The sequence below is a fragment of the Epinephelus moara genome, chromosome 4, assembly GCF_006386435.1.
Source record: "Epinephelus moara isolate mb chromosome 4, YSFRI_EMoa_1.0, whole genome shotgun sequence".
Lineage (NCBI taxonomy): Eukaryota > Metazoa > Chordata > Actinopteri > Perciformes > Serranidae > Epinephelus > Epinephelus moara.
Window position 1 is genome coordinate 26,221,067 of NC_065509.1, and position 22,430 is coordinate 26,243,496.

The window sequence follows — 22,430 nt, forward strand, 5'->3', positions numbered from 1 at the left end:
AAAATACTCATGTGTATGCACAATCATGCAGTTGCAAAGACGTGGACACACACACACACACACAAACGGAGGGGGGGGGTGAGCACTACAACATGTGCATGCACATACACCATACTTGCCAGCAGTCACACTTACACACACATACAAATGCAGTCGCGTTTCAGAGTTTGAGTAACCATGGCGACGGCAAAGCCCAAAGGTTTGTTACTGAAACCTAGTTAATTATAGAGAGAGAGAGAGTAATGTCGATACTCGAGGGAAAGTGTTTCACCATCTGTTAAAACCAACATGTACCCTCTACCCTGTCGAGTGTAACTGTGTGTGTGTGTGTGTGTGTGTGTGTCCACAGTTGTTGCACGGGCAAAAACAAACACACACAAACTCCCCTTTCTCCCGTGGTGCCCAAATGGAGGCAAACAGTTTCTTTTTCTTATTGGTATTAGATGACTAATTGGAGTAGCTAATAATGTGCAGCTAAATAAAGCGAACTAGCATCTTCTGCCGAGACGCACCAATTATCGGAGTGGGGAAGGGTTCAGGGTGATAAGTTATACAACTACATACAGAGTGAGAGAGAAAGGGGGGGGGGGGGTAAGTTGACAGGGAGGGAGTAGAGGAGGAGAGTGCAAGGTGTCAAGGGATGGAGGGAGGGGGATGGAGAGAGAGAGAGAGAGGGAGGGAGGGGTGACGAAGAGTGAGTGAGAGAGACAGAGACAAAGTGAAAGAGAGTTGAGGGTGGAGAAGGGAGACGCAGGACTAAATTTGCTGGGAACATAAAACAACAAGATGGAGTGTACTTCTTCTTCTTCTTTCTAGGGAGGTAAGTAATCACGCTGAGGGGGAGAAAGGGGAGACACACAGAGAGAGAGAGAGGGGAGGATTGAGGACTGGATAGATTGATGCATCAGTGAAGGACAAGAGCTAAATGCTGAAAACCTGGCCAGACAGAGGAGGAAGAAGTTGGTTGGTGAGACTAAAGGGAGGACGAGAGCAGTCATTTGCTGCTTGGCTCAGAGTAAAAATTGATGTTTAACCACCTGTGTGTGTGAGTCTAAATGTGTCTGTGGGATTGTGTCAGAAGTCAGGAGTAATGATGATGATGATGATGACAACAGGCTCTCCTTTACTTGGAGCTCTTTGTTAAGCCAGTCTTCTGTCTTTGCTTTCTGTGGCCCTCCATCTTATTTTTCTTTCTCTCTGCTCTCCGCGCCCTCCCCCCCCCCACCCCCTCCTTATTCCCCAGGCCCCAGTGCAACCTGTTTGTGTATTCCTCCCTCTCCCGCTTCCCTCTCCACCCCTCTCTCCCTCTCCTCTACCCACTTGTCCTAACCACCATTATACCTCTTTCAGGCATTTAATTTCTAGCCATCATTTAGTCGGTCCACTTGAGAATGCCAATCAATTTGCTGGCGTCCTTATGGAAAAAAAGGACAAAGCTACTTATACAGCGCAAGATAAAAGCAGACACGGTGCTAAATCTTCATCTGAGATTAAATGAGATTAACAGTACGGCTAAATTGATCCTTAGGATGAAATAAATCATCACTTTCTTCCTGCACAGGAAGGTATAGGTTAAAAGAAGAAACCTACAAGAATTAAGAAATTACCAAGATAAAAGCATTTGCTTTCAATAAGTTCTGTATTTATTAAGCAGTCAAAAAGCTAGCCAGTGGTTGTCCCAGATAGATCATTGTAGATATGCATAATTTCTGATTTTAAAATATACTTTCTCGCTCAATTTTGCAGCTTTATCAGCTTTCCGTGGCCCTTCAGCTAAAGTAGCTCCAGAATCTGTCTGTGAATGTGCTCTTCTTATTACCTGCCGTGATATAAAAGACTTGCATTTCACCTTAAGGCTGTGACTTTGACGTACAAAGACAATGCGGTGAACAGAGAGAAACACCGTTTTGATCGTAACAACACAAACATCTCGTTGTGTTTCACTTTGCAATGATGCTCTTGAAGGATTTAACAAAACAACCCACAGCAAAGTATTTATTTGAGCTGAGCTGGTGCGAAAGTACATTTTTATTTGACATGTGATGAATGTTGCTAATTACCTTTACATTCTTATCCCGCCTCCACATATGCACAGACACGACCACACAAAGCAGCTCACTTCTAATTAATGCTAAGAGTGACAAGAGTGGAGAGATCTCAAGCAGCTTAGAAACATGAGAGAGTTGACCAGACCTGTACTTGATGGAAATAGGCGGTGACGTGTTAGACTACTGACCAACTGAGGGGACCATGTTTTCACTGGTATCGGAAGCATTCTGGTTTCCATTTGTAGTCTGAGTAGAATTGACCAATCATGTTTGAGCGGCAGGTAAACAGTCTGTGTGAAGAGCAAGAGAGGTGGAACGCACAGGCATGGATGCAATCTTGGAACCCATCAGCTACTGTATCATCTGACATTAACTCAGCTTTTTATTAGCTTTTTTAAAATGTATCTGTTTATAGACATCACCATCCCTTAACTCCAATCTCACGTCTCAAGTAGCTAATCAGACTGTAAATATTGACCAGCAGACGAAAGAGGAAGACTTGACCCGGATATCCGCTGGCTGACTGGAACCCCCGAAATACTGGCTGTCGTCCCCGGAGGCTAAACTGTCATCAGACCAATAACCGATGACTGCCATTAGAGAAACAAGTCAGTCTATGTATAAATCCAGATGAATTAATTATAACATCATATATATAACAGAGACAGCCTTGGACATCTGATTGACATCTTAAGTTTTTTCTCTGTCTTTATTTAGTAATGCTAAAATGATTGGTGAATTCTTCAATGGAGAGAAAAATAACTGATTCCAGTTTTGATCATCCATTCATTTCATGTTTCAAGCTGTTGGTGAGACCACACAAGTGATTCAACAACATATATTAGGGTGTTGCTTTTGGCCATTTCAAAGACCAAATGGTTCATTAGTTAATTAAAAATTTAACATTTTAATTAAAATAAATAGTTGTACCCCCAGGTCCCCAAGAGCTCTTAAAGTTGTACAAAAGCTGGATGCAAATATATTTTCAGTTTTCTAACATTTTGTATATTCCAGAGGACTGTTTAGTGAATTGTTGCATCTTTGTTTTGATCATCTTTAAGACATATTTGATCTTAAAGATATCAGAGGCTGTCGATTAGCTCAACTACCAATGGGAGTGATTTTATAATGTTTGACAAGGCTGAACCATCCACCTTCTATAATCCTTGACTCAAACATGGAGGTAGCTCAATGACTGAGAAACCAATTAGTCATTTGGCTACTTTTTTGGTTTTCAAAAAGTTGTGTGTAGTACTTGGTACCTAGTGCTGGTTCTAGTACCACCTTGGTCAAGGTTCAAAGCAAGCCAAGCAGATATTAAAAGTTAAGTTAAAACACTGCAGACCTCTGACTGGTCAGAGAGATTTGTCACTAACACATCACATACCAGCCCACACAAGTCCGCCATTTTTAAAAAGCCAAGAATCCACCAATAGCAACTGCAATTTTTAGTTTCACTTGACCGAGATTTTTAGAAATGTCAGGCCACAAAACTACCCCATACACTATGTGCACTATGCCGTACAACTGACGAAGTGCAGATGTACCTTTCTGTGGTTGCTGATGAAAGCAATTAACGAGCGTTATAGAATAGAATAAAACAGAAAGCCTTTACACTTGTCACTGCATAGGAATACAGTGAATTTTGCTGTGACACCCAAGCGATGCACTCCAACAAAGAACATAAAACAAAAGACACAGGACAATCAGTGAGAGACAAAAATGTCAAAGATGATGTCATAGCAGTTTCACATGGCGTCCCTATAGCGATCAGTTAAGAATCCCACCTACACTGAGGGTTGTGGAAAACAAAACAGAGAAAAGGACCTGGTACCAAAAGTGATTTGAGTTGAGCTGAGTTGAACCATGCAGCAAGAATAAGTCATAAGTGACATCACTGTGCTTCTGCAGATGTGCGGTGTCAATAAGGTGGAGATCTAGCATGCATATCTTACATAAAGCCACACCCCTCCACTTGTGAACAAAGGGCAGGGTGTTGGTCTGATTTCTTCTCAAAAGATACGCCACCATAGTTTGATTATCTAATTTGAAGTATCACAATGTAAATCAGTGGCAGGTGATAAAAGCCTGTTGCCTGATAATCTTAGTACTTTGTCTTAGAAAACATAAACGGACAAAAAGTAAGTTGCTTTAAATCTGTAACACTGTAAACATACTGCAGTGATGTCACAAACTTGCTTGGACAACGTTTTTATCTGATTTCATTTGGAAGAACATGATCTAATATGACCAGCATGCAAATATGTGACAGAGAAGGGTTGCAAAGGTGATAAAGGTTTTATTTTGCCTTCTGTGGTCTGATGAGTTTAGCAATCAGACACGTGGTGTTTGTTCAGGTGAACATAACCACAGTATTTTACTTACAAACTACAATCATCAGTGCAGATGTTCTTCTGTTCAATAAAAAGAACAAAACAGTACTCACTCTTTTGCCCAACTTTGTTTGTTGCAGCAGCTTATTGAGTATAAAACAAAGTAGGTCATGAATACAGAATGAAATCATGAGCAACCTCATCAACATCAAATCAAACCAATATTCGATGTGTTGTGATCCTCTGAGTCCAAATCATGTCATATCGTTCAGGCTCTGTTCATCCAACCACCTGTTTTTTCTAACTCTGATTTGCAACATGAGACCATTTGCCTTTGCAGGTGTTGGTTATTTGAGTGCTTTGCATGTTTTTTTTTTGCTCTGAATTTGAAGGGATTTAGCAGCTAACATGCTTCAACCTACTTTTACTTAGACAATAATTGCCTGCACAGAGCTATTAAACGGATACCGTGAGGGGTAACTAGACCATAAATTACAGTAATTTACCGCAGACGCACTAATAGTTCCTGTAGGAATATGACTGCTATTTTTCATTAAGTAAAAAAAAAGATTGGAAAATTATCCCCCATTATAACAGTGTGCAATTAGCATCACTATCAGATTTTGTATGATGGGAAAAATATTACAATATAATGTGATGCAGTTTAACAATATTACAATCAATGCACAGTGAGAGAAGTGTAGCACTAGAGATGAATGAGCACAACAAATGATTTTACACATCAGATACTGGACTGGACCGCATGTCATTGTGTCCACCCTTATTCTGCATTAAAATATTAAATAGTCTACATACAGCAAAGTGTAATTTGAGCAATTTCTGGTAGAGATATTAGCTTATCACAGATATCTGGTATATATATATGTAGAGTATTTAGAAAGAGTAATGCCACTACAGAGAGCACTGTAAAACTGTTTAAATGTCACATACCATGGATACAATTCTTATAAAAACTATGTGAGTGATGTCTGTGTTATCTGTTCATGTATAAAAGTGAATATCAGCCGAGATATTTCCTCCGTTTGTTCCAGCTTTTGAAGACCGATATCAGCACCAAATTCAAAAATTCAGTATGTGCCAGGCTGCATCTTACTGTAACATTGTCTCATTCAGATTGAGACTGTGAGTCTGACTATGAGTCGCCTCAATTGAATCAGACTCAGCCATCTCTGGAAGAGCGCCAGAGGGTGCTGGTGTTGCAGCTGCACCTGGAGCTGGGGTCCCAAAGGGCCCACATGAGCTCTCCACAGATGCTGCGTGTGCTGATAAGCTGTGCACATAAAACAGTTAATACACACATGTGCTCGTCTGGATGGAATAAAGGTGCACAGGTGATTCGCACCCATGTCCTGCCACTGAAAGCTACATTTAATATTGCTGTATACGCAGCACCCAAAGGGCTGAGACGTGGCAACTCTTTTGTGAGAGAACAGCCCGAAGGTAATAAATGCAAATTAATTGCTAGGTGTGCCACCATGGGCGATTAAAAATCATTGGTCACAAAGTCTGAATTAAAACACATCAGTATCAGTTGAACCGGTGTTGACTCTCACTCATTAGCTGAGAACAGACTCTCGAGGAACCTCGTCTCTGGCTTCCAGCATGTCAGTGCCTGTATGCTTTAATTAAAACTCCAACTGACTCTGACATATAGAGCCGAGCTTCTTTTCTACTTTGCTGCCAAGTGTGAGAAAACTCTCTCCTTCCTTCCCTCAAGGACTGAAATCAACTCATTTTCCATCTAAAGGGCCCCCAAACTGGCTGCATGTAGGCGGCCCCAGAGCACCACCAGCTATGGCGCTTTGTGTGCGTGCGTGCGTGTGTAGCCTATATGTGTGTGTGCACCTGTCAGTCTAATGCTTGGTGAGTTGTCGGTAATTGCTGGACCGTGGCGACCTGCTGAACCCCTGTAACGGAGCTCAGAGAGCCACTGTAAAGAGCACCCCCACCACACACACACACACACACACACACAGAAACAACACCGCGCGCAGCCTCGGCGCGAGACGAAGAAGAAGAGGAGGAGGATAGAACGCGCGCTGGAGGCGACACCTGTCAAGCCGTTACTAAACACAGTTGGTTTATTTTAAAAGACCGAGGCGCCCTGAAGACTTGCGGGATAAACCGAGGTGGAAATAGAGATTAGTCGCACCTATTGCCGCTGCTTTGCGCTCGGGGAGAGACGCGGAGCTGTTTGAAGGAGCAGAGAGGAGAAGAGGAGTGTGTAGCGGTAACGTTATGACAAGACGTTTTGGAGTTGAAGTAGCGAAGTTGACGTAGGTTAGAGGGGAGCTAAGTGACAGCGAGAAGCCACGGTGGAGAGGAGAAAAAAGACGGGACTTTATCCGAGGTTAGTGTCTTTCTCTCCTCCTCTATCTCCATCACACACACATACGCACACACACACACACACACACACACACACACACACACACGCTCCAAACACATTAACCCTCAGTAGAGTGAAACAACAGGGTGGGAGATAACTAGTGCACATCGCGGAGCTACGGTGCGGGCAGACCGAGCATCCTCTCCCGGCTGTGCAGGCTGCTGACCGGGACTTAACGGACCCCGCGTAAATAGGCTATCTATTAAGTTAAGAGGATGATTTGACAAGGATGCCTTGAGGAGGGGAAGCGAGCAGCAGAGAGGCAGAAAATGGATAACAAAGGTATGATCTGTGTCGGCTTGATGACTGTGCATTCGCAGAGGAAAAAGGGTGAGCGGTTCATGCAGGTTAAGGCTGTCAGGCTTTTACATTTCTATTTCTCATGCTGCTGGATTCTTTTTTATATATATTTACTCTTGTTGGGAAATGTGTGCTTATTTTTATGTGTTCATTTGTGCACCTACCTGCTGGAGCAAAAAGAGGGGAAAAAAGTCAGAGATTTAAACAGCAGGGCTTCAGAGAGTTACAGGCAGAGAGGGAGATTAAAGTGAGAGATTATACTTTGTAAAGAGACAGAATTCCCACTTGCATGTTTTCTCTCATCTCTCCCATCGCTCTTTCCTGCTCCCTCCCTGCATCCCTCATGTGAGCAGTGTGGTTTTTATGTGTGTATAATTGCTTGTGGTCTCTTTTTGTGTGTATGTGTGTGTGTGTGTGTGTGTGTGTGTGTGTGTGTGTGTGTCAGAAGGGCCAGGACTGTCTGTTGATGGCACAATATCTGCCCCCACCACCTCATACATAAAGGCCTTTGCTGTGCTTTGATGCTGCATGTTTTGCAGGACGTCAACTTGACTAAAAAAACACAAACAAAATGTTGCGTCATCCAACTCATTTCTGCAAAACTGCCTAACATCTCTCAGCTGGATGTAAACACAAACATACATCCACACACACACACACACCACACACACACGAATATACACGCACAGGATTAGCAGTCATACGGGGCCATATTGAGGCAGCAGATTAGAATGAGATTCTCCGGGCCAAAGCAGTACAGAACATGGGATTAAAGAAGAAAGGCAGAGATGGATGGATGGATGGAGTGATGAACAAGAGAAAAGAGCGTGAGAGGCGAAGAGACCAAAAGGGGGACAAGAGGAAAAAAAGAGAGGGAACATGAGATTAAAGTGTAATGTCCTAGAGAGGGGGAGAGAGAAAGAGAGAATCCAGGGCAAGTCATGCAGTTAGAGGGAACTGCACATTGGCAGAATGTGGAGAGAATAAAGAAGAGGAGAAGGCAGCAGACACTCTTTCTCTATCGCCTCCCTTTTGATCTCCTCTTATTCACCCATCCGACAGCAGGAGAGGAGCACTGCTTATATAACTCTCCATTTGAAACACAATAAACCAAGCAGCGGTTGGAAAAAACACCCTCAATAGGCATCTTTCAGATTGTTAAATTGGCAAACAAAATTAAAAAAATAAAACCTGCAGACCTCAGTATCGTCCCTGAGCCTGAATGGCAGTGGGGTTTTTTTTTTTTTTCATTTCCTGAAATCTGTTACAGGCATCATTCATCCTAACAAGAGGCCCCGCTTTCACGTCAGAAGCAAATTTGCCTGTTTTGAAATCGTCGGCACCTGTGTGAAGCTCAGCTGACCGAGCTTCTGTTAAGTTTTTCACAGCACATATGTTAAAAGATATGTTAGTGCCAGTGCATTTAGCACAGCATGTGTCGGCTGTTAACACACTTGCAGACCCTCGGTGTGTGCAGTTCTTAATTGAACCCCACAGAATCATTTCTGACAGATTAATCTCGTCTTGTAAGCAGCTTTAAGTCCTCTTGTATTGGCTGTGCAATCAGTTTGCTGAACCCAATATGAGGGCAATATCAGACTAACAGGAAGGTGACTTAATGACACCACAATATTAAAATCTGATCCAAGAGCCTGCCTTTTTTTAACAACACATTCTCACTCTTAATTCTTCATACACTGACGCTTGGTCAACAAGTCTATCTATGACGCTCTAGGTACGCCAGTGTCGGTGTTGGATGCTCAGGGATGGCATGTCAATTTAGGGTTGTTTTTTCCATTATCAAGAGGAAATATACAATTTCCACATGTCAAATGCGTATAGTCTCATTTCAGAATAAACTTCGAATGTAAGTTAAAAACTTTTTTAGGTCTATTCCTCAGGATTAGGCAACAAAAGTCCGTGGTTAGGTTTAGAACAAAACCACCATGGTTTGGCTTAAAATAAGTATGTTTGTCACATGACACACATCATATAAGTCTGGAGTTTGTTTGACCCACCCACCCTATGTGGACCTTCTCAGTCTTTCTACTACACCACTTGGTTGGAGCGTCAAAATATACCGTTGCCCGGTGCGTCCCATTCTGGCGCTAAAGGGTGCCCAGTGCATTGATACCTCACACCAAGGGTCACTGACCAAGCCTCACGATTTGATGAGATGGGAGTGAGACCAGGTTGTTTTCTCAACAACAAATACGGTATTAGATCTTCCTCAACAGAGTGTAATCTTCCAAAGCAACAGCTAAATGTTCTGCTGTTCTGTGGGACGACTGGACTGATTCTCCATGTAGACTTTGTGATACTGAGGCTCAGTACTGAATTTGTACTGGCAGTAAAAAAAGTGGCATGGATGGATGAGATTTACTAGAAAACACAAAATAATCCTTGTGTGGTGTTGTTCTGGCATCCTTTTAATTTCCTAAATCTGCACCTCCAGATTTCTTAGGAGTCAGTACAACGAGCTAAAAACACAACATTTACATATTATCAAATTTGTTATTGTCGCCTATTGCACACCCGGCAGACACGCAGCAGCATTAGCATTTATTTGGTTTCTGGCAACCTGGTGAGTTTAAGTCCAATATTCACTCTGTTTTTCAGCTCTGTTTATCTCTTCACCAAGGAAAATATATGGCTCCTGAGCTGTGAAATACTCCACCATGTTCGTCAAACTGTCACTTACTTTTTTGCCTGTGGTTTGATGCTTAGCGGGTAGTGTACAATAAGGTTTTCTTGTGGGCCGTAAAACCAAAACAATGAGCTGAAAGATGCTGGAGTGCTCTGTAGAGCTGAGGGGAAGTGCAAAGACATGCAATACATTTCTGTCAGTACATTATGGTAGTTTTGTAATTGCTAACATAAAAATCTTGATTAGTGCTGTCTAACACATCTAGAACTTGATGAACGACTGAAACCTTCACTTCTCTCTTGCTGAACTGTTCATATACAGGCAATTTATTCCAAATGTAAGACTCTAGTAGTATGACCCTAGGGTAGGGGTGGACTTGAGAACTGTTGCCAGTTAAGAATTGGTTTTGAAATGTCCAATTCATCTCAATCATGTGCCACCGAGCTTGTCAACTCCCTTTGTCAATGCTGGCATGTTTCTCTGACAGTTGCGCATGTCAAAACAACGAAGTCAAACTCATGCATCTGCTGGATAGTTGTAAAAAGAGGGAGGCATGATGGAGAGGAAGAAAAGATCCAAAGCCGAGCTGGGTTTCACAAAGAAAGATGAAAACAGTGGCTTTTCTTCTTCTCTGTTTCTACACTGTGTTCAGACTCTGATAATAAAACAGTTGCACTGACACTACGTTTTTTTCTAGGGCTGTACCCAATTCAGAATTATGTCAGTCGAATCAGATTCAGCCACTGAATACAAATACTTGACCAATGGGTTGTTTGTTTTTCCCCCATATAAAGTTTTAAAGTTTGAACTGGGCTTAGCAGTATGTTCAGTGTGACAGCGGCATTCATGTTATACAGTAAACAAGCTAACGCCACTAACGACAGATCGGAAATGTGCAACACTTTTAGCTAATGCTAGATATCAAACAAAAGCCAAGGACTGTGTCATATTAAGTCACTGTGAGCTGTAACTTCACCAGTTCCGAGGAGAAGCATGATAATGTTATCTCGGAGCCTTACAGTGGGAAGTTTCTCTTCCTCAGTGCTGCTGCATCACGTCTGCAGATGTCTGTACCAAAGAGTAGCATGAAAGTCAAAATCTGGGGACCAAAACGTCCATATAAAAAAACACCAGCAAAAAAAACAAAACCCACAAACAGACAAACAACAACAGAAAACGACTGCTTGACTCGAAGCAATCTCAGTCGACTGAGGGGTCTCCAACTAACGACTCAAGTCTCTGACTTTCAAGGGGCAGCTCTTGTTTTTCCACTCAAAAAACATATGAGGAATCAATAAGAGAATCAATGAAGAACCAGACCAGTAAGCAGAATCGATGGTGCCACTGGTATCAATAGAATCTTATCAATTCCCACCAGAGGGGTTAAAACTACCACATTCTTCCTAGTGACTGTTTTTTCCCTAGTGGTGCTTTGTTCAGTTTACCAGTGAGTGACTGCATGTAGTGGTCATAAACTGTATAATAGAAGTGGATGTTGCCACCATAACATCACCCATTGGTTTGTGGACTCCTGTTTCAAAGCCCTGTGTTTGGTATTTTATCTTTGGCATCTTATTTTTGGTTTGATTCTTTTTGTTTTGGAGGCAGAAGTGACCATATTTGGATGAGAGGGTGGAGCTGTGGATGATACACATTGCTACGGCTTTATCCAGATTGACAGGTCACAGTTCAGAGACTTGTCAATCACAAGGTAGCCATGCCCTAAAGACTGATTTTTGTTAGAGCATACAGCACTTTTGAGAAGTGTCACTGGACAGAAATGAAATAGTCATGCGTCATTTTCAATTTATGCTTCTGTGAAAGGTTTTCTGTTGTCTGCGTGGTAAACAGAGACCCTGCATTTTCTGTTTCTGTCGCGTTTAGTGTAGCGTAACTTGCACAGACAACTGTTTAATTCACACAAATATACCGCTGTATACATGTTTTTAACTTATGAACTGTATCTAGATTGATTGATCAGTTTCCAGTCTGTCTGTAAGCGACAGATTTCCATTACTCGCTATAGTAGGCTGGGAAATTAAGTAATGAATCGATAAATACAAACACTGTTGATTTCTTCCAATGGAGCTGATGTGAAAAATATTTTAGTTCAGTAAATGTCTGCTTCCAGTCAGCCTGGTGAAGGCAGTTCGACTGGTAGCTGTCCTCTTTGATCCCCAAGAGCTGCTGCTGTGGCAGAGTCAGTGTGGATTGAAAACTGCTATCTCCATGGCGACATTAGCAACACTAAGAATCACATTACGCACAAAACTATTTTGTGCGTGAAAAATACATAATGTCTATTGAGTGACACTCATCAAAAGTGTAGAGCGCCCTACCATAAATGACTCTACATGGGACAGTAATTTACAAAACATAATGTTGTATTGAAGAAGACTTTGCACTAACAATTGAGACCAAAAACGCAACAGGAAAATGTTTGAGAAAATAAATCAAATGAGAAAGAGTCATATTTTCATTGACTTCTACACAATTAGACATCTATTGCAACCAGTGAAGGCGCCCCTTGCTGGCCATTAGGAAAAATGCAGGCCAAAGACACTTCCTTATTGCCTTTCCTTTTCAGACCCGCAGGCTACCTCCACTTCTTTTATACAGTCGAGGGTCGTGGTGAGCAGTTTTCAAGGCACTGGGTCAGTGCCCTGTGGCAGAACCACAGGTGTCAAGAGGAAGAGATGACTCTCTGCGCTTCATATCTAAGCAGCATGTCTGCTTTCCTGGGGCTATTTGACCTTCTTATCTAATGTACCTACCTGAATGATTTCTGATCCTGTCCGTCTATTCATTCATTATTTTACATTGTCTCAATAACCTCCTACTGTGGCTTACATCTATTAGAAATTGGGGTTTGATTTACATCCATTTCAAAGACTGTCCTCAGCTTTGTTTTCATGCCTACAGTCATGACATTCAGCATTAATTTTTCACAGCAAAATGTAAATAATTCAGCAGCATGAAACCAGGACTGGACTGTTTCTAAGCATATCAATGCTTGTTGACTTTGGCACGCTGTTAACATTTCCTTTTATTAATGATTCAATATTGGAATTGGCACCCATCCAAATCAATATAGTAACAAACGGAAGATGTCCGTGCTGCCCTCAGATGACTTGTGGCCTTTTCATGGCTGTTTTGTTTTTGTTTTAATGAAAAAAAATCTTAAATGGTTTAGTCCACTGACCAGTCAGATGAATTAAATCAGATCAGACTGTGCTTCATTCATCAGCAAGATAGGAAGTTGTCTTGTCATCCTCATGGTCATGGCATACATCACCAAAAGGAAAAAAATGCAGTATGCAGAATCAAATAATTAACTAACATATATAAGTGTATTTGGCTTAAAAAAATCTTCTCATCGAAGCAGAACAAACCAAAAGGACAGAGGTAGGAGGGGGGTGCCTGCTATAAATACAGGTCTCAAAATATACCTGCACATTAATGTTTCCAGGCACCCCACCCTAATACAGCCTGTGTGTGGGAATCACAGCAGTTGTAGCCAGATTTAGAGTTTAACCCGCCCCCGAAACAATGATTTCATAACCGTGTCCTGAACAGCTTTAGACTCCGACTGAGACAGCAACCAAGATGATTTACTGAGGATTACGGCACATTTTCTCATCCTTCCTTAACAAATACTAGTAGAACACAGAACTCGTTCAGCTGTAAATAGTCAAACTGATAGTGTACAGTCAGTCAACAGCTCCAATCTGAACTTGATCTTTACATTTATAGTTTAGACTAATCTTAGTTTTCAGTTCCCAGTTCCTGTCATGGCAGAATCATGTGTGCAGATAACACTTACACTGTCTCAGATTATAAGGAACTCTGATAAGAAAATGCAGCTCTGTCCCTTCTACAACTGATAGAACATCATAATGTAAACGGTGGGTCAGCAGGCATAGGCACGTACCATGTACTCATAATACATAATATGTCATGGATTTGAGCCTTTCTCATCGCTCTGATCTTATCTGTTTCTCAACACTATACGCTATATACCGCACAATGAAAAGAACAAATTGAAAATGGAAGGATGACACAATCCTATCTGCAAAAGGACATCAGTCGGCTTCACTCAATGACATAGGCCCCATTTACACCTGCTATTAACATGCGATCTATATCTGGATAATTACATTCAATATATCGGCCTTTGCAGTTACACCTGATGTTGATTAGCATTCTCGTTATCTGGAGTCTGCCGGCGTTGTGATCAGATCTCAAAATGCAAATTAGTTGGGAGGTGCAGATATTACGCGTCCCAGGTTTTAAAAAGCAATGCTACAGACAGGCGCCATTCACATTAAAGCACCTTCTGCGAGGGAAGACTTGAAGCTTCTGCTTCTACTTACCTATTTTTGGGTCTGCTTGAGGTAATTAGGAAATTTAGCTGGGTGATTTTTTTCCTTTAAGTGGTTATAATTGATATTTTTATCATCTCTGCCAGGTGTAAGCCTGGAGGGGGTCATGTGTTTGGTCGTGTGTGCGTGTGTGAGTGTGTGGATCTGTCTGTCAGCAGCTAATCTCGAATACTATCAGACCAATCAGTCTGATGATTTGTGTGCAGGTGTTTGACTGTATGCTCAAGGACCTCTCGTGGTTGCGCTGATTCACAATTGTTGGAAAACCTTATTGACAGCTTTATACCATCAATGAATGCTGACTCCTTACTTCAATTAACTGACTGGGCCGCAAGTTTTCCAGATATTGCCTCTACTAAACACAACAAGCCTTACTGAGTGTTCAGGGCCACATTTTGGCCTTCGTCGTCATTCAGAAACTGGCATCCACAGAAAAGATTGGTTTTATTTTCAACCGGTGCATCTGCAGATTAATTCCATACCCAATATGTTATGATCCACTAAGGTTAGTCACAATACGAGATGTATTAGAACCCATTTCTGATATCGTCACCGCCATACTGACTGTAAGGGTGGCGGTAGGGACAATTCATGCGGGCGCAGCTGCTCCACGTGTATCGTCTAGAGTGGCTGCAGAGCTTTACAGCGAGTTTCAGCTCATTGTTCAACCGTCCAACAGCAATTCTACTGCTCTGATCCACACTCACTGTCTCATAACGTAGTTTTCTTCCACAGTAGGCAGCTGCGACGCCAATAGCAACTAGCAGGTGAACCTAGAACATTTAGCAGCTACAGAGCCAGATATTTCCTTCAGGAGTTGGTGGAGACCAAAAAAAACGAGAGTGAATAACTGACTTACACAGGTCAGGCGGACAGACACATGACTTCAAATAAATGCTAATGTGGCATGCATTTACGTCTTCCATTAACATGCATTTTTCTCTGTCCAGATAGGCTTTCCAAGTGCGAATTTATTTCAGATTTAATGAGGGTAATACAGTCAGCTCAGAGCCAGCACAGAAAGAAAAGCTGAACATATAATAAAGTTTATATAGTTAATTCATTATGCATACCAGGAGCTTACTAACCCATAAACAAAATATGAGACAAATAATACAGAGAATTTGTTTTAAAAGTTGACTCCATTCTCCATTTTCCTCTTTGTTTAAAAAGCAAAACAGTCTGTAGAGTTTGAGAAAAAAAGTCCAACATGTGTGTTCTGACACGATTCAAACCTGACTCTGTGTAGGTCTAGTTAATGTCTTAGTTTATGCCTTATGCAATGAAGGAGGCGGCATGGCTCTGAAACAAACTGTGCTTTTATATAATTGAGGTTATGCCATGTTTTGGCTGAGATTGTCCCGAAAAGATTTAATAAATACAATCCCCTGCAAACCTGAAATAAATATATCCCACTGTAGATGCCAGATACGGACATTAGAGAGATGCATTACACGAGGGAAGGTTTTAACAATTTAGAAGGCTTTTTGACACACAGCCACGAACACACACACATACACTACACAATGGTTTTGCATTAGGCTGTGTTATATTGCATTATGGCTTTGTGTCTGAGTATGTGTGTGTCTGAGTATGAGTGTGTGTGCATGTGTGTATGTAGGTCCATTTGTTGGAGCAGAGGAATAGTGTGGGAGGTCAGAGAGAGTAGGAGTCACACAGAGACAAGTTCAGAGATGAGCTTTTGTTTGAGCAGCAGGGATGACTTCAGAGCACCTGCGCTGTTCCCTCACCCAGCTTTAAACCAGGCGCCTCCAGAAATGCTGGCACCTTTGATTAAACAGTGCGAGTCAAACTGAGCCGAATCTTTTTAAAATGAAGAAATTAACCTTGTTTAATGCCATTAAAATTGAGATTATTCTCACAAAATAAGCAAAAAAATAAACTCTCTAGAAAGAATACAATTTTTTACTGTGTTTAAACACCAGTAGAAAGACAACAGACACAGTTAGCGCTAGCGCCTCATACTCATGAAAAGCACGACTGAACCGTCGTCATTAAGCTTTGATACTGCAGGTTAATGAAAGGTAATTACAAATTATCAGTGGGTATCACTGACAGCTGAGAATTTTGACAAATTGGGGTTGTTACCGTGGAGAACGTGTCACAAATAGATGTAGAGAGGTCTGAAAAAAGGGTCTGAAAAGAGAATAAACCCAATGATAAAAGGAAAGCAAAGACCAAAGATGTGATCATCCCGATGAGGAGTTCATTTGATGCAAAAAGTGATTTCTTTTTGATCCTTGTTGGATCAAAGGCTGAGAAAACTAATGGAGAGGGACATGTATGAAAGTATTAATGAATAAATTATGCACCTATGGCCAAGGGTTACTGATTATTTTGGGAATAAAGAGTCATTCATCATCCCATTTCTGAACATGTTTTTTTTTTTTTTTCAGTGTGTTGATGTGCACGAAAGATACAAAAAGACCTGGAAGATTTTGTGTTTCTTTAAAGAATAAGAATTCAGAAATCTTTATTTGATATTCAGAGTCAGAACCAACACACACAAAAAAAGAAAATAAATGCCCAGCCCTTCATGCAGACCCATAGTCTCTCATATTAGACCAAAATGGAGCATTAGTAATGGCTTCAGTGTGTCACGAGCTCCAGATTGTCTATATTTTCCAATTTTGTATCAGTTGCACCACAGTCCACATCTGTTGCAGCAGTCTGAGTGTCTGGCCTGCAGCAAAAATTAGTGCTGCGATGACATGTGGTGCATGTAATTCATTTGGAACTTGTGTTTTTTTTAAAAAAGCTCAATTTTAGATTTTGGGACTCGCACCAACTGTGTGCCTTTGCTGGCAATGTTTTCCCGACTTAGCCCACTGCCTAATGACAAACAGTGGGTGTTCTAATATAATGTTTGTGTCTGTTTAAAAAGCTAATATGTAGGATAGAGGCTAATTTCATGTTTGTTGGTATATGTTGCAAAGCGCTGTCTTTGTTTTACACTAGATATCTCAGGGCTTTTGTGTGATCAGCTGTCATTTTTTGCACTTCTTGGTAACTGCATGTTCAAATATCTTGCAAGCAGTTAAAGAGGGACCTATTGTGCTCAGTTTCAGGGTCATTTTTGTATTTTGGGATTCTACTAGAACACGTTAACATGCTTTAATGGTCAAAAACACTTTATTTTCCTCATACTGTCTGTGCTCAATCACTTGTATTCATCCTCTGTCTGAACTGCTCCATATTAGCGCCTGTCTCTTTATGACCCCCTCATGAAAAAGCCATCTGCTCTGACTGGTCAGAGTTTTGAGGTCATCCATATTTTGGAGTCTCTGCATCGTCACTGCAGCTGGGGAATGAATTTAACATAAAACAGCAGCAATTTAAACCATGAAAAACCAATAAAATCTTCTAAACACAACCGAACTGGACATGTTCCAGAAAAGATGTGATCCAAAATGAAGAAGACATTAACAACAACAGCAACCAAGCTCACATGTTTCCCTGACGTTAGCATGTAGCTTCATTTGGCAGTGTAGGCTACGTAATGTAAAAACCTGCAGTCGCATGCCAGGAGCAGGTGACCATTTAAAGAAATCTGCCACACTATGACATCATACTGTTAGAAACAGTATTCAAAACATTTTTTAAGCCCATGGGTTTATGCTCACAAGGATTAGTCTCCACCAAAGTGTTTTTTCCCGGCTGAAAACGCCAGGCGCTGCTCTGGAAACGCCCAGCTGGAGGCATTTCAGAGCACTCTGGAGGGGCAGCGTTTTTTCAGCTGAGACGCTTTGGTTGCATCTGGTTGCCGTGATACAGAATATCCGCGGTAAACATGTCTGCACAAGGTACAGTACTTGATCTTAATGAGGGTAAGGCCGAAGCATGCAGGGAGAGATGACGGCCTTTCCGATCTGTGTGGGTTCATTAGAGGAAACATATATAAATATATATAGACACAGTATATCGACATATTTCTCCTCCATTGTTTTTGTTTTTCAGCAACTGTACATGTAAGATGTGACAGTTTGTCTTTGCGGTATTTGTCCCTCCTTCACTGTGAATGGACAGTTGAAGTGTCAGTGGCGAGCGCAGACAAAAAGCAGCACTCGGCTCAGCGTCTCATCACGCTGCTGGTGTTTGTAGTGCAGTGTAAATTTGCGAATTCCTGTTGCAAAGAATTTAAAAAATACGCTGGCCCTAGAAAAAAAACAGCTTTGGTGGACACAGCTTCTTACTTCTACAAATGTTTACCTCATTATGTGAAACTTTGGCCATGTTTAATATGAACATCCTTCATTGTAACACTATATATAGGATACAAAATATCATTGGCAAAGGTATAATAGGTCACCTTTTAACCACTAAAGAAAAGAAAATTAAAAATATAAATCCCAAAAAATCAAAGTTTAGAATAAATACTACAGCAATTACGTATAATAAAATGATTGTTTTTCATATCTACAACCTGCTAAAGAACCAAAACTGCCAAATCTGGACCACTAAAAGTATAGAAGTGGAACCAAATACCAAATCATCACCGACCCACCATGGCAACAAAAAGTGTAAAGCAAACACTGCCTCACTATCCGAAACGATCTGAGAACGAAATAAACATGTACACAAGCCAATTACTGTGCCTTGTTTGGAGAGTGCTACGCCCCCTGCAAAGATGTCAAGATGGTGCTCGATTTTGAGAGCGACTGGCAGGAATATATGTTTGACCTGACGTATTGAATTCCAATAGATCTCTCAGGTATGCAGGGATCGTGCTTGACGCTGCGCTCGAATAAGCTTTGATAATTACCCTATAGCCTTTTCTGGAGTGTGCTCATTGTCTCTTTATAATGAGGAACAGAGGTAAACACAGCAAAAAACAGAGCGGCTGCTGACTAACTGACTGACTGACTGATGGACTGGCTGACGGACTGACTGACTGACAGACTGACAAACTGACAGCAGATGCATCGGTTTTAGTTCACTCACTTCACTCAGCAACAGCACCTTTCACACTGAAGTTTTTCTTTCTTTCTTTTCAGAAAGTTCAGCTCCTGTGGAATCTTTTTTTTTTCTTCCCGAAATAATAATGAAATGGAGAGTGACAGGAAATAACAGAGAGAGAGAGATGAAGTGTTGGTGGGTGAGAGGTAACAAAGCCTGTCAGCTGGATTCAAACCTTCAGCACCGTGCCTTAGCCTGCCACCAGGAGGCCACACGTACTTCACATCTTATTGGATTTAAAATGACTTGTTTCGTCTGTCATCACGAGCACCCACACACACATGCACACACGCGCACACACAAAGGACTCCAGGGATTCTGCTCCAAAGGCATAAGTGCCAAGTTCAACCTACTGAGAGTTATTGTGACCTATCTAAGAGTGCCTTCTGGTGGACTGCTGTGTGTGTGTGTGTGTGTGTGTGTGTGTGTGTGTGTTTTGTGTGTGAGTGTGTGTGTGGTATTAGTGTGTGTGAGGGTGTCCGGCCTGTAAATTGCCTGTCTGAAGATACTTCCTGTGCATACCTCATTCTGAGCGAGACACAGAGTGAGAGAAAGAGAGGGAGAGTGTAAATGCTTTGAGTCGGAAAAACCCTCAATCATATTTAATGGGATTATTTATCCACATACCGTCATGAGACGATGTGTATGCATGCTGGGCCGTGTGTGGAAATGTGTGTTTTGCCGAGAGATGGGGTATATCATAGCATCTCCTGGCACATAATATTCCAAGCAGATGGGTGTGTGTGTGGGGTTTTTTTTTGTGTGCAGATAAATTTAATGTATTCCTCCTGGACTGATAGCAAACCCCGATATCACAGGCCGATATTAAAGCTGTTTATGTTTCATTCAGGCTCTGGCCAGGTCACATGGTGCGCTGCTGATGTGATGGAGGCTACTTTTCAACGCAGCTCCTCAATATGTTTTTATGAATATTATTTCTTTATCGCAGATGGCTAAGCAGAGAGATCGCTCCAGCAGGGTGTGGGAGGATTTTACTCACAGCTTCAGGGGTGTCAGTCTGTAAAACCTGCAGTGAAACCTGCATCACCCTGCCTTAAGGAGCTGCCAACCCACCTAAAAGCTTTCATCTGTGAGGGCTCCACTGGCTTTTCAGTGTCCCATGGTCTAATTACCGTTGCAGAAGGCTTTTTCAGTCTTGCCAAGATTAACACGCCGGGAGAAACAGTGAATCATTTTGAATCTGAGTTTCTGCTCGCCATTAAAATGGTCACATTTTAATTGAAAGATCGGGATTTTTTGGTCACTTGGAAAATATGGCTACTCATTATTAAACCTGCATGTTTGTGTAACCCTTATTTGAGGTGAGGGGAGCGTGTGAAGGAGCTGGCTCGCGGCGCTGTGAATATATTGTCAGCACCCAAGGCCGCAGTCCTCAGAGAGCCCCCAGAGAGATAATACAGTTTATTTACTGCTTATGCATAAAAATCTCCGTGCTGTCTCTGTAGCCCACAGTGTGAGGTCTGACTGTTTTAATTATTAGCTGCTGTGTTTAAAATGAAGCCGCCAGCATTTTCATTATTCGCACCAATGCAAAACACCTTCACTCTGGGTGTCGTGCGTGTTACTCGGTGTGTGTGTGTGTGTGTGTGTGTCCACCCATGTCTGCCTCTTCCGCCCTCGTTTTTATTATTTTCTCATGACTACCTCATTCTCACCGCTGTCCTCCCTTTTCACCTCCTCTCCTCCACTCTGTAGTCCATCCCCAGCCCACCTCCTCCTCCTCCTTCTCCTCCTCCTCCTCTGCTCTCTTTCCCTCTCTCCAGCAGCGCTCTCTCTCAAAGTCTCGTTTACTCCCTCCTCTGCTGCTCATTCCCTCTTTGGAAACCAGCTTCCTCCAGGGCAAAAACTCTACAGCTCACTTTATCTCCCTGTCCGCCTCCATCCATGCTCCCCTCCTTCCATCTCTCTTCTTTATCCTCTCTCTTTCACTCCTTTTCACTCTTTTTTTCATCTTCTCTCTCCCTCTTGACAATAGGTTCCAGGACCCATCTATTGAAAATTCCCATTTGCACTGCTTGCCTCTCAGTGGCTTGCTCTCATCTTATCACCGTTGGAGTTTTGTCCTGGCTTTACTGTTCAGGAAAAGGAGAGGTAGAGACGTGGAGGGAAAGAAAGAAAACAAAGCAAGGAATATTGCCACCACGACACACATACATACACAGATGGAGGTAGCGGGAAAGATTTAATATAAAAATTTTATCTTCAGTTCCCTCCAGTACACCAGAAGTGAACTGAAATGAACTGAATGTAAAAGGTGATGAGAACAGATAGTGATAGAAAATGTCCTCGATAAGAAAATTAGATTCTTAGAGTTGATAAGATACATTGCTTGACAACGCACTAATTATCTTATCTCAACACAGAATCACCTTTTGATGTATCAGAAGTATGATTGTTAAAAGGGAGAAGCGAGTGTTCCCTCAAGTTGATGTGACGATACTTTGTCTACTGGAAGTGAACGAGACGGTTCAAAATTGTACAAGGTTAGCATCACTTAAAGTCACAAAACACGTTTACTGTTGATGTATGCTATCAGTTAAGTTTAAAATTGTTCCAATAAAGAGAGGAAGTAACACAGAAATCACCTGAGGCATCACCATATAATAGACGCTTGCACTCCCATCATTAATTAGACGGCTCGCCGAGAATGAGTGTCGAAAGGCACCATCGAAAATGAGGGATTGTATCTGATGAACGTAACCGTAGCATTTCCACTAACAGGGCTGATTATTTTATTTTAAATAGACTTTCTGTTTGCAGTTCACACAATTCTTGGTCAGACTAGAGGACTTGCATCAAGGAAAAACTTCACAGATGTTCTTCTCTCTAATCTCAAACATGCACACACGACGAGATCTGAAGATAATGGCACTTCACACACTACAGGATCTTATTAAGATTTTTGTGCCGGAGGAACTGTGCCATTAACGTGATCTCTCTCAGGCGATCTCATGGAGAAGCAGATGTAAACAACACAGAGACTGATGCGGTGCGACAACTTGCTGAAATGTTAATAATACTTTGCAGTGGGAAAAAAAACAAAAGCAGAAGGCTAAACGAGTCTGAATGAGAAAATGGTCAACACAGGTTGTTTACTCTTCAGTCACAACTGGAGGTGAGATTTTAACTGTCGGTTTTAATATCTGTCAACATTTGTATGCTAGCTAGCGTTAGCCTTGAGGACTTGAATGCTGATTATGTCAGTGCTCCGTACTGACATAATCATAAGTGTAATAATCCATTTAAAACCTAAATATCAAACATGTTTGAAATTACTGAGGCAAACTCGGCTCACATTACAGGAGTTTTGGG

The 22,430-nt window shown here is 41.7% G+C and overlaps 2 protein-coding genes across 7 annotated transcripts in view; one reads left to right on the forward strand and one right to left on the reverse strand.

Annotated features, from left to right (window-relative positions):
* Positions 1 to 22,430, reverse strand: part of macrod1 (mono-ADP ribosylhydrolase 1) — a 160,516-nt gene that overhangs the window by 84,357 nt on the left and 53,729 nt on the right. The window lies entirely within an intron of this gene.
* The window catches only part of flrt1b (fibronectin leucine rich transmembrane protein 1b), a 43,069-nt gene continuing 21,357 nt past the window's right edge, over positions 719 to 22,430 (forward strand). Inside the window, exon 1 of one of the 4 annotated variants that reach the window (XM_050043206.1) lies at positions 719 to 820. The gene's annotated coding sequence lies outside the window, so the exon portion shown is untranslated. Of the gene's footprint in view, positions 821 to 6,417; positions 6,753 to 6,820; positions 7,122 to 22,430 lie in introns of those variants that run through there. The other 3 variants (XM_050043205.1, XM_050043208.1, XM_050043207.1) reach the window with 3 other exon arrangements.